This window comes from Adiantum capillus-veneris, chromosome 21 (genome assembly GCF_014529385.1).
Source record: "Adiantum capillus-veneris isolate H3 chromosome 21, ASM1452938v2, whole genome shotgun sequence".
Classification (NCBI taxonomy): domain Eukaryota; kingdom Viridiplantae; phylum Streptophyta; class Polypodiopsida; order Polypodiales; family Pteridaceae; genus Adiantum; species Adiantum capillus-veneris.
In genome coordinates this window covers 71,710,574-71,729,214 of record NC_140951.1, presented here as the reverse complement: position 1 = coordinate 71,729,214, position 18,641 = coordinate 71,710,574, and positions in this window count along the sequence as shown.

Sequence of the window (18,641 nt, the reverse complement as noted above, 5' to 3'; positions counted from 1 at the left end):
CGCACTTTTGAGGAATCTATTTTTCAAAGGGGGCTTCTAGGTTATTATCTTCATTTAACTTCTTCCATTCAGTTCCACGATCACAGTCTTCTTGTCCTTGGTTTCCTCGCCCGCTTTCTTGCGAATTTTGGATGGTGGACTTTTTCCCATAGTGCAATTAGTATCATGGCAGATGTTTTCTTGAGCCACTTTGGTGGCTGCTTGGTCCTTTGGATTTCTGGTGTGACAGTTGCTCTTACTAGTACATCGGAGCACGCAATCCTATGTTTTTGTCTTCCAGATGTGATCGCTGGAGGTTGTTCCATTCACGTGTCCTCTTTCTTTATTTGGCATGGAGTTTTGTATAGGTGGATACTAGTCGTATGGTATATCACACACACACACACACACACACACACACACACACACACACACACACACACACACACACACACACACACACACACACACACACACACACACACACAGAGAGAGAGAGAGAGAGAGAGAGAGAGAGAGAGAGAGAGAGAGAGAGATTAGAGACGTCATGTCGGGTCCTCAAGGGCCCCCTTGCTTTGTTGCCAGAGCAAGTAGTTGCTTTATTACTTGCACAAAATGCTAATACAATGATTCTAAATGATGAGATATTGAGATGCTAATGGGTACTTGATGCTACTGATGCTGGTTACTGAAGGTGATACTCAAGTGTTGTTATAGATGCTTGGTGTTGCGTCGACGACAACGAGGAGGAGGAGGAGGAGGAGGAGGAGGAGAAGGCTGTGGGTTGATCTGCTATTGCTAGGGACTGCAATGGACTAAAAACTGAAATCGCAAATGATGCTAACGGGATGAAGGCTGAAATCTGTTGGGGGTACTGCTGGCAATGAAGAAAGGGCTGAAAACTGACCAAAAACGCTGATGGTCTTCTGACGTTTTGGTGACTAAAAACGCTAGTGACTGATGGGAGAAATGCTGGCTTTTGCTGGTGCAAAAACACTGGACCTGCTGGTGCTTCTTGAGAGGCACTTAGTTCTGCTCCTCTGCTGTCTATTGGTGCCCAAGGGGCTCATTTATAGGTCTTTTAGCCATATACCTATATGCTTAAGTGACTTAACTGTGCAAGTGAGGGTATGCAATTGTGACTGGCTTGGACATGCACATCCTGCTAGAGGCTCACAAGGGTGCCAGGCTAGATCCTAAGCTAAGATTGATGCTAGATCGTAGCATAAGCTTGTCCATGTGGCGCAAGTGAAGTGCGCACATGACATTGGGTCTCAAGTTTTATGAGACTTAGGCTTCAATTCTGGAGCTTCTAGTTATAGCGGATTCCAACGTAGGATTGAGATGAAGCTACCCCAGAGCGCACTTTTGAGGAATCCCTTTTTCAAAGGGGGCTTCTGGGTTATTATCTTCATTTAACTTCTTCCATTCAGTTCCACGATCACAGTCTTGTCGTCCTTGGTTTCCTCACCGGCTTTCTTGCGAATTTTGGATGGTGGAGTTTTTCCCATAGTGCAATTAGTATCATGGCAAATGTTTTCTTGAGCCACTTTGGTGGCTGCTTGGTCCTTTGGATTTCTGGTGTGACAGTTGCTCTTACTAGTACATCGGAGTGGGCAATCCTATGTTTTTGTCTTCCAGATGTGATCGCTGGAGGTTGTTCCATTCACGTGTCCTCTTTCTTTATTTGGCATGGAGTTTTGTATAGGTGGATACTAGTCGTATGGTATATCACAGAGAGAGAGAGAGAGAGAGAGAGAGAGAGAGAGAGAGAGAGAGAGAGAGAGAGAGAGAGAGAGAGAGAGAGAGAGAGAGAGAGAGAGAGAGAGAGAGAGAGAGAGAGCCCAAGGTCTCGAATAGTACAATCTAGATGTTGTCATCGATGATGATAATGATGTGCCTTCCAGCTACTTAGTAGATGAAGAAAAGGAATAGGAGAAGCAAGAGGCCAAACAAGAGGCCCACATGCTTGCTTGCAACACTCCACACTGCCTATGCTTGTAAGCAAAAATAGCTTGCACGATCCTATGCAGCCTTTAGGATTTCCTTTGCTATCGCAATTCCGTCGCAATCGTGAGCATTTTTTTGCATAGCTTGTAGACATCAACTACGGATTAGAACTTAAGCCCCTTTAGTCTAGTAGCAATAAGTTTTTTTGGCAGCCCAGTAGGGTTCCCCTAGTGGGAAGCCTAAGTCACAACAGTAGCTAGCTATGTAGAGGAGGGGCGAAGACTTCATGACACATTCAAGGTAGCATCACATGATGGCCTTGATGTATTTGTCTTTCTCTCTTCTCGATCATTCTAGCTAGCTGCCAATAGGAGGTGCATCTTGTTCTCTCAGGATGCTTGGGGCTTATTCGAAATCTTGAGGCCGAATCAGTGGTCTCATGTGCAAGAGCACATGGCAGTAGGAGTAGCAGTTATGTGTACCGGGGTTCTATCCATTTAGGGCATAATAGATCTATCCTAGACCACCCTTGGCCACTTGTGTATGCAGCTTTGTATCAGCATGGGGAGCCTTTCCTAGATCTCTCTCATTTTTGGCTCAGCTAGAGCAGGATCTATATCAGCTATTCTTGAGTCAGGACTCATGTGAGGCATGGCGGCTCTTTCAAGAGCACTCCCCCCCCCCCCCCCCCCCCCCCCCCCCACCATCACTTCTACAGAGGACTGGGGCCAGTACGCATCATCTTTGTACACAGTTCCTGAGCAGCCCCCCCTTCCCGACCCTCCCGATCCATGCCCACACACATGTGCTTTTTTCATCGCGGAGATGGTGAGGAAGTCCATTGACAAGATGAGGACTGGGAGAGCATACGATCATGATGGTTTAGTTGCTCAACATTTCACGCATGCCAGAGATCTACTAGCAGAGCTTGTAGCAGCGATGTTTAACCGTGCCATGTGTGAGGGCTTGCCTGATACTTGGAGCCTATCTACTATTGTACCTATCTTCAAGTCGGGAGACGCTATGGAGCCTGGGAATTATCGCACTATCATGATTGGACACACATTGGCACGGTTGTATGCATCTATTCTTGAGCAGCAGCTGAGTAGATGGGCAGAGAGGAAGGGGATACGCGCAGCCGGGCAGGCAGGGTTCAAGAGGGGTTTTTCTACTCTTGACCATATCTTGACACTCAGATCCATCATTGAGGAGGGTAGATCGCGTGGGAGACGGATCTATTGTAGCTTTGTGGATTTCCGCAAAGCATTTGACACAGTGCCTAGAGCTAGATTGATGCGCAGATTACAGCAGATGGGAGTACCCACAGAGCTCATTTGGGGGGTCATGGCATTATACAGGTCAGTAGTGGGGCAGGTACGCACCTCAGAGGGTCTATCCACACCGATTCACTCCACTATTGGGGTGAAGCAGGGCTGCCCGCTCTCTCCTACTCTGTTTGGTATGTATGTTGATGAGGTTTCTGACTACATTGAGAGAGATGGTGATAGAGGTGCACAGCTGGCAGGGACTTTGAATAGGTTTGCCCAGGAAAGTGGTTTGTCCGTCAACCTTGGTAAAACCAAGGTCATGGTATTTAATACCACCCCATAGTGGATCAGGAGGTCAGCCCCAGCATTCACATACGGCCAGGAGACTGTGGAGTATACAGATGCGTACACTTACCTCAGAGTGGTTTTTAGTGGGCCAACATTCTCATTAAGGAGGGCAGCAGAGACTAGACTGACCAGAGCCCATGCAGCATTGGGTAGATTGGAAAGGATGTGTTCACAGGTTCAGTTTCAGGAGCCTCAGACGAAGCTCTGGCTCTTTGACACTCTGGTGGATTCTGCATTGCTCTATGGAGCTGAGATTTGGGGACCTTCATTGGATCATCACGGGAGGACAGGCCGCAGTGATGGATGGGGGGACATGGAGAAGCCTCTGGTCTCTATGATCTCGCGACTCATTAGAGCCAAGGCCTCAGTACCACGTGCTATTGTTCGAGCAGAGCTAGCGGCCCCCCCACTAGTGGTTGAGGTGCTCACCAGATCTATCTCCTTCATACACCGCATGTGGGAACTTCCCAGAGACAGATATTCCCGCCTTGCACTTGAGTCCTCTCGACAGTTAGCCATGCAGGGAGATACAGCATGCTGGTATGGGGAGATGACATCATGGTTTCAGGCGCATGGGTTCAGCATAGACAGATTGCCTCCCTTCCAGTACTCACTGGATGCACCCTCTCTGATTCTTACACAGTCCGAGATCACCAAGCTCATCCGCCAGGACTTGACTCAGCTAGACACCATGAGGACATGGATACAGCCAGCATAGGAGCTGGGCACGAAGATGGCTTTCTACAGAGAGCATTTCCTCCAGCTTACGGTTGATGGTTTTATGACGAGGCCTAGATACATGGACACCCACTTGTCTCATGGGGTACGATGTGCTATCGGCCAGATACGCACATCTTCACACCAACTGCGGATCGAGACTCAGAGATACAGCGGAGTACTAGCAGAGGACAGGACATGCCCCCTGTGTGACATCGAGCCTGAGACAAAGTTGCACTACACATGCCACTGCCCCGTGTACTACGAGATACGAGGCCGCTTCCATTGCTTGTTCAGAGAGGGCTTTGGACCATTCTCCAGAGTCATGCAGTACGAGGATCAGAGATGCTTGGGTTTGTTTTTGATCAAGCTATGCAGACACAGAGAGAGCTTGATGAGAGGAGAGGCTAACCAGTCTCAGAGACAGATCACAGATTTCTTTAGAGCTACCACTGGACACCCGGAGGAGTTACTACCACAACAGAGCTCGTCGTCTCACAGCAAAGGCACACTGATCGACCGAGCGACTGAGCTGGGGAGATCCAGACGCCCACGACTGCGGAGGACTACACAACATCGATGGAGGCTGCATCAGAGGATTCGAATCACTTTGGCTTGACATGCATGACGCCCGGTCAGACTATTGACCATGGAGGAGATTGATGAGATCCGCCAGCGACCGATGCTGGATCTCTTGTGATCTAGCTATCCCTGCTAGCTGCTTAGTTTCACACCTAGTAGTTTAGGATTCCATAGTATTTTATTGTGACATTTGTCATTTCATTTTTATCATCTTGTTACTCTGACTTTGTATCAGATCCACCACATTGTAACTTTCTGGTCTCATAGGTCACTTTGGCCTTTTGAAGATGTTAATATAACATTTCATTTCATTTCATTTCTCTCTTTCTATCACCCAAGTGTGGTAGATTGGTTATGCCATTTCCCTCTTAAATAACAGGCCTTGAGTTCAACTCTCCTCGTTGGATAGATCTTTAAGGTCTCTTGGGATAGTTTCCAACGACGTTAAAATTCTCTTTTTCTTCTCTCTCTCTCTCTCTCTCTCTCTCTCTCTCTCTCTCTCTCTCTCTCTCTCTCTCTCTCTCTCTCTCTCTCTCTCTCTCTCTCTCTCTCTCTCTCTCTCTGGGAGGTCCTGTCTCTTCCTAGCTTAGTGATGTATGTGGCATTGCACCCGTTCTCTAGTGTTAGAGGATCTTTTCGGAGTCGAGCGGAGTCAAGGATGACTGGAATCGAGGTGTCCACCGGATCTGTGTGTCTTCATTGCATCTTCCCCTGCCTATTTTCTCTTGGTAATAGAGCCTTGGTGTCTTGACCACCTTCGATGTTCGGTGTAGGAGGCTGATCCGGTGCCATATTGGACTTAATTGAGAGAGAGAAATGTTGTTGTGTGATCCTGCACTTTTTCCAATTTAGGCATGGTTGGGTTATGTAGAGGCTGTGGACCTTCTCTACGATTTCCCTCTCTTCTACCCTTGTTTACCCCGACCTCTCTTCACTCCAAGGAAACACCCAAGCCATGAGATAATCAGACCTGCAAGACCAATGTCCGAGTCATGAGTTTACCACACATCATAATTTTCTCTTGAATACTCCTCCCAGACAAAGGTGCGAGCCATGATTGATCCAAAAAGGTTTTCTCAAAATCATTAAAATCAGCATCAAAAGCAAAATCGAGGTATCTCAATCGGCACCAAAACAAGTTCAAAACAAATAAAATCCTTTTCAAACAAATTTCAAAAAGTATTTTCTGAAGCAAAAATTTCAAGCAAATGGTTCTCCTCATTGCAAAAAAGATTGGATGTCTAGCTCCATGCTCCCAAATGCTTCTAGTATTACATGTTGTTTGCAAAAAGCACCGGAAACATAACTTTGACCCAAGTTGTAGAAACCCTAATTTGCTGTTGAAAACGCCAATTTTTAAAAATTGTCGGAATCACAATCTGCTTGTGTCGATGTGTAGGGTTCATTGAGAGAATCCACTTGGACTTTTGTTGCATATCCAAATTCTCAACCGCTGATGAGATTTTTAGAGAACACAAAAAACATCCAAAAACATGTTTTTAGAGCTTTTTAGGGCAAAAAACTCCTCCTTTTGTGGTCATTTCTTCTTCATCCAACCCCCTAGCTTCCTTTTGTAGCTTGCTGTAGGACCGATTTCTCTCTTGAAAAGGAAACAATATTTCTGTAGAATCTGGAATCACCATCTTGCTTTGTCAGTTCTTGGTGGGACCGATATGCTTTTAGAAAAGCACACGCCTGAAGCTCTGATACCAGTGCAACGGGATAGTACCATGTTCCAACTGAAAAAATAAATTGGAATAGACATCTAGCACTTCAAACAATTGAAGAGAGAGAGAGAGAAGAAGAAGAGAATTTTAACGTCATAGAAAGTATCCTTAGAGACCTGAAAAGATCTATCCGACGAGGAGAGTTGAACTCAAGACCTGTTATGAGAGAGAGAGAGAGAGAGAGAGAGAGAGAGAGAGAGAGAGAGAGAGAAGAAGAAGAAGAAGAAGAAGAAGAAGAAGAAGAAGAAGAAGAAGAGAGTTTTTAACGTCGTAGGAAACTATCCCAAGAGACCTTAAAGATCTAGCCGACGAGGAGTTGAACTCAAGACCTGTTAAGAGAGAGAGAGAGAGAGAGAGAGAGAGAGAGAGAGAGAGAGAGAGAGAGAGAGAGAGAGAGCACCAAACGGGGACCGAGGGGAGGTTCTTGAGCAATTGAAGAGAGAGATAGAGGAGGATCAACAGTCGACGGCAATTCAGGAGCATCGTGAGTTGCCCTAGGATAGACCGGTCCAGCTAGCTTTGGATCTCTTGGAGATGAGAGAGAGAGAGAGAGAGAGAGAGAGAGAGAGAGAGAGAGAGAGAGAGAGAGAGAGAGAGAGAGAGAGAGAGAGAGAGAGAGAGAGAGAGAGAGAGAGCACCAAACGGGGACCGAGGGGAGGTTCCCCAGCAATTGAAGAGAGAGATAGAGGAGGATCAACAGTTGATGGCAATTCAGGAGCAACGTGAGTTGCCCTAGGATAGACCGGTCCAGCTAGCTTTGGATCTCTCAGAGATGCATTCACAGGTACCTCATTGAGTAAGCTTTGTTCAAGGGGAGAGGAGAGTGAGTCTTTGTAGTTTGTCGAGAACTTTGACTATTCAGCAAGCTTTGCATCTCCAGCAAATGTCCCACTCTCTGAGATCTTGCCACCTCACTTCTCTCCAAATGTTTCATTGAGGAGCGACCACTGTGTTGACATTCTTTCCCTTCAGCTATGAGGAACATGTCACATTTTCCTCGGCTTAGAGAGAGCCCCCATGATCAGATTCAAAGTACAGATTTCACATGGAGACTCCTTTTCGATGAGGGAGACTGTCTATTTGTTTAAGAGTCAATCCATAGAATCCTTAGGGCAGTTGGTTTGGTTGCATCTTGGTACCTTCCCTTGGATTTTGAGTCGGACAATGAGTGAGTCCCCTGTGCCTCTCTTACAGTTTGGATGTGCCGTAGATCCGCTTCCTTTTTTGGAGTTCATCATCAAGAAATGTTAGAATGTATGCGAATGATTTTGAAGGCACGGCCTGGGGGTTTCACAATACCTTGGCTTTTGTGAGCTGTTCTAGGAGGTTCTTACTTTGGATGCTTCATATCGGTAAGATAAAAATCACTGGACATGTTGGTTTTCGCTACATCACCCGAGGTGGACAAAGCTTTGGGTAGATATGTGTAGACCACTTTTCAGATGGCTACACCTTCACTATCTTATTAAAGTATCTTGCTCTCTAGATGTTTCCTGTGGTTTGTTATGGGAATTTTTCCCATCATCTCATTGTACATCTATAAGGGTTTGTCCCATATTTCTTGTATATGGACCGATGGTTGATTTTTATGTAATGCAAAGGGTCAAGCTCCACTTTTTTGCACACACACACACACACACACACACATAAGAAAATGAAATGAAATGAAATGAGATATTTACATCCACAAAAGGCCAAAATGACCTATGAGACCATCACGGTTACAAAATGGTGTATCTGATACACTGTATGTAGAACTAAAAAGATGAAAAAACTAGGAAAGAAAAACTAGACTGAAAGCTGTAGTGACAAGCTGGGGGGGGGGGGCATTGACCAGAGACTCTCTAGCCATTACAACAATCCAATGATAAAAACTCATGCAAATGAAGAAGCTGAGGGTGAGGGAGCATCTGCACATCAGGGTCCCAAGATGTCCAGCATCAGCCGCTAGCGAATCTCATCAATGTCCTCCACAGTAAGCACTCTGGCTGGGCGTCTTCCATATTGTGGTAGAATGGTCCTGATCCTCTGATGAATCCTCCATCGATGCAGTGATGATCCTCGCAAACACGGGTGTCTAGATCTCCCAAGCTCCATGGCCCTGCCATCAGTATACCTCTAGTGAAGGTAGGTCCTAGAGGCTGCTCTGGATCCTGCTCCTCTGACTGGCGCGTCTCCACACGAAAGAAATCAGTGATCTCCCTCTGTGACTGTCTCCCTCTATTTGATCTCCTCAAGAGGCTCTCTCTGTGTCTGCGCAGCTCTAGCAAGAATAGCCCAAGGCATCTCTGATCTTAGTACCTCATAACTCGAGACAGTGGCCCAAAACCATCCCTAAAGAGGCAATGAAAACGGCCTCGTATCTCATAGTAAACTGGGCAATGGCATATATAGTGCAGCTCTGTCTCTGGCTCCAAATGGCATAACTGACATATCCTGGCTTCTGTTGGTACTCTGCTAAATCTACCCACCTCAATCTCCAGCTGATGAGAAGATGTGCGTATCTGACCAATGGCACATCGTATGCTGTATGACAGGTCTGTGTCCATGTAGCTAGGTCTAGTCACAAAATCGTCCTCTGTGAGCTGGAGAAGATGCTCCCTGTAGAAAGACATCTTCGTGCCTAGCTCATGGGTCGGCTCTATCCAAGTCCTCCTGGTATCCAGCTGAGTCACATCCTGTCTGATGAGTCTGCTAACCTCTGTCCAAGTAAGAGACAAGGAGGGTGCATCCAGCGAATACTGGAAGGGTGGTAGCCTGTCCATGCTAAAACCATGAATCTGGAACCAAGAGGTCATCTGTGCATACCAACATGCTGTATCTCCCTGTGAAGCTAGCTGCCGAGAAGACTCCAGTGCTAAATGTGCATACTTGTCTCTGGGGAGCTCCCAGATGCTATGTAAAAACGAGACTGATCTAGTGAGTGCCTCTACCACCAGCGGGGGAGCAGCCAACTCAGCACGGATAATCATGTGGTACTGAGGCTTTGGCTCTAATCATCCGCGAAATCATGGAAACCAGAGGTCTCTCCATGCATCTCAACCCATCAGTACTACTAGAGCGACTGCTATGAGCCACAGAAGGGCCCCATATCTGTACTCCATATAGCATGGCTGGGGTCACTAAGGTATCGAAGAGCGAAAGCTTTGTACGAGGTTCTTGAAAATTGATCTATGAACACATCCTCTCTAATCTCCCCAAAGCTGCATGTGCTCTTGTCAATCTTGTCTCTGCTGCTCTCCTCGAAGAAAACACTGGGCCGCTGAAGACCACCCCCAGGTATGCGTATGCATCTGTATACTCCACTGTCTCATGGCCATAAGTAAATGCAGAAGCTGACTGTCTGACCCACTGTGGTGTGGTGTTAAACACCATAACCTTGGTCTTGCCAAGGTTTAAAGACATACCACTATCGTGAGCAAAATTATGTAAAGCATCCAGATGACGCTGCATCCCCTCTGGAGAATCAGAAATCAAGACAATATCATCCGCATATAACAACAAGGAAATCCATGTGCCTGCCAACTGTGCTCCGCTGCCACCGTCCCTCTCTATGTAGTCTAAAACCTCATCAATGTACATCCCAAAGAGAGTAGGGGAGAGTGGGCATCCCTGTTTCACCCCAATGGTGGAGTGAACTTGACTAGACATACCCTCTGGAGTGCGTACCTGTCCCACTACTGTCCTGTACAAAGGCCATAATCCCCCAAATCAGCTCTGTGGGCACACCCAGCTTATGTAATTTGTGCATCAACTTGGCTCTAGGGACCGTGTCAAAGGCTTTGCGAAAATCCACAAACCTACAATAGATCCTCCTGCCGTGCGCTCTACCCTCCTCAATGATAGCTCTGAGCGTCAGTATATGATCAAGAGTAGAGAGTCCCTTCTTGAAGCCTGCCTATCCTAAAGCCCGTATGCCCTGTCTCTCTGCCCATCTATTGAGGTGATGCTTGATAATAGATGCATACAACCTAGCCAAAGTGTGTCCAATCATGATGGTACGGTAGTTCCCTGGCTCCATAGGGCCTCCTCCCTTGAAGATAGGCACACTAGTGGATAAGCTCCAAGTGCTAGGAAATCCCTCACACATGGCTCGGTTGAACATCACTGCAATCAGCTCTGCAAGCATATCTCTAGCATGCATAAAGTGTTCGGCCACCAAACCATCATGGTCATAAGCTCTCCCAGTCTTCATCCTGTCAAGGGCTTTCTTTACCATCTCAACAGTGAAGAAAGTGCAAGTCTGTGGACAAGGCTCTAGGGGATCAGGTAAGGACTGCTGCCTTGGGATCGAGTAGAGAGAGGTTGTATATGTACCCCAAGTCTCTGTAGATGTAATGGCAAGTGTAGAAGAATACTCGTGAAAACGCCTCCACGCCTCCCTTGAGTCCTGGCTCAAGAAAAGCTGATATAACTCCTCCTCGAGCTGAGCAAGATAAGCTCTCTTCTTTTGCCGTACTAGGCGTTGAAAGAGAACCTGCGACCGTATGTGTGTGATAATCCCTAAAAGTACCTCCCTCTGAAGTGTACCTCGCATCTCTCTGCACTCATCATCATACGAGTTGTTCTGGGGCATACTCCCAGTGCGGTGTTTGGACTCAGGCTGGGTGTGAGGGTATGCCTCGACTGCTGCAGCATGTAATGTATCTGTCAAGATCTGAGTGAGCTCGTCTAGAGGGCGGCCTGGCTCCTCTGTACATAGGCGCCTGTAGATCCCATCCATATAAACTGAGTCAGTCTCTCGTGTAAAGGTGTAACGGGCATGTGTGGGTGGCCGTGCCAGAGATGCTGAACTGAAACGAAATGATATGGTGAGAGTCAGGAGTGCGTGGTCCACCGCTATACCAATAGGTCTGGAGCCGATCGTGAAGTCATGAATAGAAGATATGAAACTGGGTTGGGTCATAACATAGTCCACTGTACTGGCACCATGCCTATGTGGGAAGCAAGTAAACCCCCCCGCCTCTGGAAATCTCTGCAAGCCATTCAAAATGGCAAGACCATGTGAAGTTCCGATTTCTACTAAGAATCTCCTGTACTCTGTGTGCTCCATGTCCTGTGAAGCCCTAGACAAGCCCAAGTCGCCGGTCTCCAACTCCCTCATCATCTCCTCTGAAGTATCATAGAAAGCTGTCTGCATCTGAGTTGTCCTAGCATTGAAGTCACCCAACAAGATAATGTCACCATCTCTAGAGAACTCCCATATATCATCATCTAAGACCGAGAAGGGGGACTGTCCTCTGGGCGTAGCATAGGCTGAAGTACTAGGAGGAAAGCAGCATATGGCAATGTAAAGAAATCGGCCAGTCTCTGCCTCACCCTCACCCACATATACCTGGCCTGCTCATCTCTGCGAACAATGTGTATGAGTGGTTGGAGCTCCTCCCTTAATAAGACAGCTACTCCTCCAGATCCCCGTCCTCTTAGCTCAGATCTAGTTTCTGCTCTACATGTCGACTCCCACCTATATCCAAATACATGTGGCATAAGCTGCCTCGGAGCCTGGTGTGTCTCTGAGTAAAAAACAATGTCTCTCCCAAAATAGCTGTCTTGAAACGCCCCACATCCAACCAAAATGATCCATTGCAGTTCCATGCTGCCATATGAAGAGTGGTCCCATAGGTCTCGCACCGTCATGCGGAGCGGCGCTCTAAAATCACCACTCTCCCATCTCTATAGAAAGCAATCTGCCCCTTCTCTCTTGCCGCTTTTATCTCTGGCATGACCTCCTTCATGTGTGCGAGTTGTGCTAGCGTGAGGTCATCTCCAAGGAAGATACTTGTCTTCTTGAGAGTGGGTCTCTTCTTCAAAAATTCTTTCTTTGCCTCCATAGTTGGGAAGCGTAAAATGAGTGCTCTTTCCCTTGAAGATTCTCGCCCTCCTTCACTTCTTTTGCCCACTCTCCAAGCTCGCGTATGCAAAGGGCTTGTGATTCCCATCATGAGCAAGAGCTCCTTTGTTTCCTCCTCCACCTTGTCTCCATCCCTAAGCCTGGTTACACATACATGTAGAGCTCTTGTCTTTCTTTTTTGTTCTTCTTCTAATGTCATGTTGATGATGGTGGATGGGGGTGTGAGACTATGTACTCCCCCTTTTCCTTTCTTTGCCACTTCAATCCACTTTTCTGCTTCCTCATCCTTCTTTTGTGTTCTAGTGAGAATATTGAAGCTTCCTTTGTCTTTTGATGCTCTTCTTCCTGGAGGGTTTTAACCTGCTCTTTAATGGTTTTCAGCTCCTCCACATGCATGGCTGATTTTCTCCCTCATTTGTAAATTTGCTTTTACAAAATGCGATTTCCTTGCATAGTTCTTCAATCATTGCATCCTTCTCACCAATTGACTTTTGCATCTCGGTTTTCCATGTTTCCCAAGTGGCTGTTGCTTTATCCAGTTTCGCTTGCCAAGAAATCTCTATTGTTTGTACTTCAGCTCTCACAAAGTGTTGCATTTCAGCTTTGAAAGCATTGGACAAATCGACCTTGTGTGCTTCCATAGCACTATCAAACCTCCTTCTCAAAATTTGCTCTCATAGCACTCATCTCCGCTTTAATCATGATCTGAACCTTCTCGTACATGTGTTCGCCTTTGAACTTGGCGGCCTTTTTGGCTCTCAGCAGGCTTGGTGACAGGATACCTTCTCGTTGCCTTGTTCGTTGGAAAGTATGCTTTGCCTTTGGTGGAATGGTGAAGAGGTCACCCTCCTCCTGTGTACCTGGCGTTGGACTAGACATAGGGAAACTCTCAGGTTGTATGGAAGAGAGAGAGAGAGAGAGAGAGAGAGAGAGAGAGAGAGAGAGAGAGAGAGAGAGAGAGAGAGAGAGAGAGAGAGAGAGAGAGAGAGAGAGAGAGAGAGAGAGAGAGAGAGAGAGAGAGAGAGAGAGAATCCACACGAGACATGGAGTGGTATGGGGCTGTAGAAAACTTGGTGCCTTATGCCTTTCAAACTTGACCTTTTGGCTTACTAAGAAACTGCAAACAAACTCATCCACATCCTTTTTGAGCCTAGGCCAGTAAAAGTAACGGTCAACACCCTTCAAGGTGGTATCTATGCCGCAGTGGCCGGAAAAAGGTGGAAAATGGCACTCTGTCAAAACCTTTTCCCTCAAAGGCTATGTAACACACATTGTTTTCCACATCAAATAGCCATCCCGTATGGATTAGCCTGCAACGGTCTCTCCACTCTGTATCCAATGTATCTATAAAACTACGATCTATGGCAAACTGATCTACCATATCCTCGAAGCTTCGATGATGTATCGTGGAAATACCCCTAACCAAGGGCTTCTGAGACAATGCATCTGCCACAAAGTTTTTATGTCCCTGAACATGGACTATCTGAAAGCGAAACTGTGAAACAAGATGTTAGCCCACCGCATCTGCTTTTCCGAAAGCTGCTTTTGTGACAATAAGTAGCGTAAACTCAGATGATCTATAAAGACTGTAAAATCAGCTCCGAGTAAATAGTGTCGCCATTGAGTAAGAGCATAGATCATTGCTAATAGCTCTTTTTTCACAAATCTATGCAACCATTTCAGGACATAAAAACATCCTGCTCTCATAAGCAAATACATGGCCTTCTTGCATCAAGACTACACCCAAACTGCGACCATAAACATCACAGTAAACTTCGAATGGATTTTGCAAGTCTGGTAAGGCCAACACGAGTCGTCCAATAGGCAACGTTGCTTTAAGAGTCTCAAAGGCTGCAATCTCTATCGATCCCCAGTGAAAGGAACTCCTTTCTGAGTCAGCAAAGGCAAAGGTGAAGCTATCTCTGCAAACTTCCAAATGAACCACTGATAATAAGAGCAGAAGCCAAGATAAGCTTCGATCCTCATAAACATTCTTCAAATCAGGCAAATAGTCTGAATTTTAACCGAGTCCACATTTATTCCTTCTGTTGAGACGATGTGTCCCAAGAAATGTATTTGTTTCACATTTAGAACCAATTTATGCCTCAGCAGTGTCTAGAAAACTCTGAAAATTTTATCCATCAAGCGGTTGAATGTAGCCGGAGAATTTGTAAGACCAAAAGGCATCACCAAATATTCATGCAAACCAAAAGTCGTCCTGAAAGCTGTCTTGTAGACGTCTCTCGGGTGCTCCTGAGTGCAGTATGCATGAAAGCTCACTCCAACAGAAGAAACATCACACAGGAACATGACTCAAACACAGAAGTGGAATTTGACTCAAGACACGATAGACTCAAAACACAATTGCAGACTCAAGTCAATGGAACTCGACAAGCTCAAAGAACCATACAACTCTAGCTGGCAGCACACGCAGCTCCAAGCTCAAGACTCAAGGTACAATGGGGGTATCGAGGCTCCAGTGTGCAGGGAGAGTGCCAGTGGCGTGCATAACTATATACTCAGGACAAAGTGGATAATGATGCGTAACCACGACTGGAACCAACCCCTCATATGTATCTCCTAAAGAGCCACCAACAGCTGGCAGATATCCCAATCCAGTTAAGCCATCTCCTAACTGAGGTGGTGGTGATCTGGCCACGGTGTCCACTGGACCACCATCCGTAACACTTGCCATGTGTCAGTGCCCAGGGGAGAGTCCTCCCAGTGTGAACTCGAGTCCAACTGCAACTAACTGTCTGTCCAACACTGTAGCCCTGCTACAAGTTGCCTGCCAGAAAACCAATCGCGAAATTGGAAGGAAGGAAAAAATGTAGCCAACTTGGCCGAAGAAGCTGATGTAAGTATTTGCAGTAGACGATGAAGAAGTATGAGAAAATCCACCAGAATTAGATCATCTGTTCAGAAAGCAAGAACTCAAGAAGACCCAAGCATGAACCAAATGCATAAAGTCACAAAGCATCAAATATCCAAAGCATCAAATAACCACAAAGTCATCAATTGCATGTGTATTATAGCTTACGCTCACCTTTCACAGTAGCTCTACTAGCAAAGCCATCAGTATTCTAACAAGGAGTATGGGTCTACAAGTGCCAACTTTTGCATCATGAAGATGTTGTGGGTAGTGGTGTGAGGCACATGGACTCATATGTGACCCTAATATTTTTGGTAAAAATTTAGCATCAATTTGAAATTCAAGTGCAACAAACATAGTGTAAAGAACCTTACATGTTGATCATACTCAACACCAATGAAAACTCTGCCATCTCCTTAGGGTTGAGCTTCATGAGCATGTACTCAACCTTTGGAGTTAAGAATTCATCCAATCACTCGTGCAATGCCCAATCTTTCCATGTGTGAAGGCGATGATTACCATCCCACACAATGAACATTTTCTCCTCCATGTGATTAAGCTCTAGAATGGCTCTAATTTGATCATCGAACGTGACAAACATCACCAACTCTGTGCCATAAATACCACACCTATCAAAAAGGTACAAAATCTTGCCCAGGAAAATCTCCTGGCACAATAATATGTGCCATCATATGTTGATAACCTCTTTCACCTATAGAAGCCGTGAGTTTTGCCACACAATTGTTGTTCATTCTAATGTTCGGATTGGCGAAAAGACGAGAAAGAGGTGACTATATGGCACAATATGTGTATCAATCCATCCCGATGAAATGTGAGTATCAACCCCACAAATCCAAAGAAATCACTCAATGGGACATTACCGGTATTTTGTGGCTCTATGGTTGTCGAAGTGGTTGCACCCGTCAATGAACTACGCGTGTAATCGTCTCCACATACACAACAATCACAGATATTGTTGCAAGGGACAAACCGCTCTCTTGAGTCATGTTGACTGAAATTTCTTCCTAAATTGTTAACTCCTTTGGATTGGTTTCTCGTGAGAATTGGCCTTTTTTTCTTTGACAATGAAAGTGAGAACGAGGGAGTGAGAATGCGCAAGGTTGAGGTAGACAGAGAGAAAAGCCGGGTGAGAGAGAGAGAACGAGAGTAGGTAGGTGTGAGAGAAAGAGATAGAAACGGAAGGGTGGATGAAGGAGATGGTGAAAGAGGAATACAAGTGAGAGAAAGACAACAGGGGTAGAGGTAGAGTCAGAGGGATATAATGGATGAGTGAGAGAAAGAGTGATAGAAGGTGGGTGGGAGGGGAGAGAGGAGAAGAGAGGAATGGGAGGGAGGGTAGGAAAGAGGGAATAGAGGGTAGAGAGAGAGAGAGAGAGAGAGAGAGAGAGAGAGAGAGAGAGAGAGAGAGAGAGAGAGAGAGAGAGAGAGAGAGAGAGAGAGAGAGAGAGAGAGAGAGGATGGGAGTGGAGGGTGGTAAAGAGAGTACACTAGCGAGGGATAGGGAGAGAGGGTTGTGAGGAGGGTAGATGGGGAGTGAGAGAGGAAGCGGAGAGAGAGAGAGAGAGAGAGAGAGAGAGAGAGAGAGAGGGAGGTGGGAGTGGATAGCGAGAGAGAGATATGGAGTACGGAGAGGAAGAGAAGAATATTGAAATAAAATGGAGAGAGAAATGCATCGATTAGGGAGAGCGTGAGAGAGAGCTATTTAAATAATAATAATAATAATAAATTTTTTAATAATAATAATAATAATAATTTTTTTAAAAATAATATTTTTGAAAAAAATTATTTAAGCAATCTTAACAACTACTTTTTTCACTTACTATGTAAACTTAATCTCTTTTACTTTTAAGAGGAATTTATGCTATAGTACTCTTTATGTATTAAGCCACTTCTTGCTAAACATTATCTCTCTTATGGCTAAGAAAGTCAAGATGTGTGTGGAAAAAGAATTAGTGTCAAGGACTATTCTTCGAGCCAATGGTACATGCCAGAAAATCGATAAGCAACAACTATAAACCGTGGCAGAGGAGATGGGTCCCTTGGTGCAAGACAACTAGTAACAAATTATTTTCATATAGTATAGTTATTTTTTTCAAAATGTAGTTTATGTTATGCAAAAGCAATATGTTTGTAATGCTCCTTTCATTGAATTTATCCATTAGGTTTCGACGATCATTTTTCTTCGATGCGAAGACCAAAGAATCATTTGGTATTAACGCACTTCTCAAGTTGAAACCAAATTGCACTCACGACTTCTTCCAAACAAGGTAGCCAATTTTCGGGGCAGGGTATGGAAGGGGAGAAGTCCTTTGTTTCCAAAATGTCCATGCTGGGTCCATCATCATGCATTGACCTAGCAAACCGTATGAGGCAAAATGGAATAGGATATATGCGCTACACTTAGTTGCAATTGATCACACTAGACGGTTCACATATTGGATAACAATGGCATGCCATGTATATAATTTAAGGTGTGTTTTTTAAACATACTATACGTTACATATTGCATTGTTTTGCAAGAAATTGATTTTCATTCATTTGTGGGATAGCATGCAAGACCTGATTGACTATAGCCACGTGTTGACTATAGCCACGTGAAAAATGAAGGAAAATGACATGGATTCATAGTGCCTCTTTTGGGAATGCCTCAATGACACATTGGTCAAACATGGATGTGAACTAACAAATTTCTTTGGATTCATACTTGCAAAGAAAATATTTAGGAAAGGGTTCGTCCTTAAAAAGGCTTTTCGAACGGCTAAGTAATCGATGATCTCATGCCAAACGCCTTGTTAATGAAGCTATCGAGGGAACTCCGTGCTACAAGGCGCCCTCAATTCTAACGGGCAACAAGAAAAATTATTGAAAGCAGAGGTTGCCAACAAAAATGACTAATATTGAGGGGATGAGTCAACTCATTGACCATATTATAATTCAATCACAAAGGACCAACGGCTAGGTGGGCGGCCAAGGAAGATAAATTTTGAGGGGATGAGTCAACTCATTGACAAGATTATAATTCAATCACAGAGGACCAACAGCTAGGCGGGCGGCCAAGGAAGATAAATTTTAGGGGGGAAGGGATGTCAAAGATGCCTCTTAAGAGGAATGAAGGGGAGGGTCCATGGTAAAGGAGAGCAACATCAACAAAGCAATGTTGACTATTGGGTGCAACTGAGTGGCATGTAGTGAAATGCCTAACAGGGGGAGAAGATGTGTAGATTCATTACAAGCTCCAATGTGGGAGTTTCGGCTCCCTCTTTCGAAGGATATTACAAACATCTGATGACAATGGTCCGTCAACATGGCGGAGATACATGTTAGAG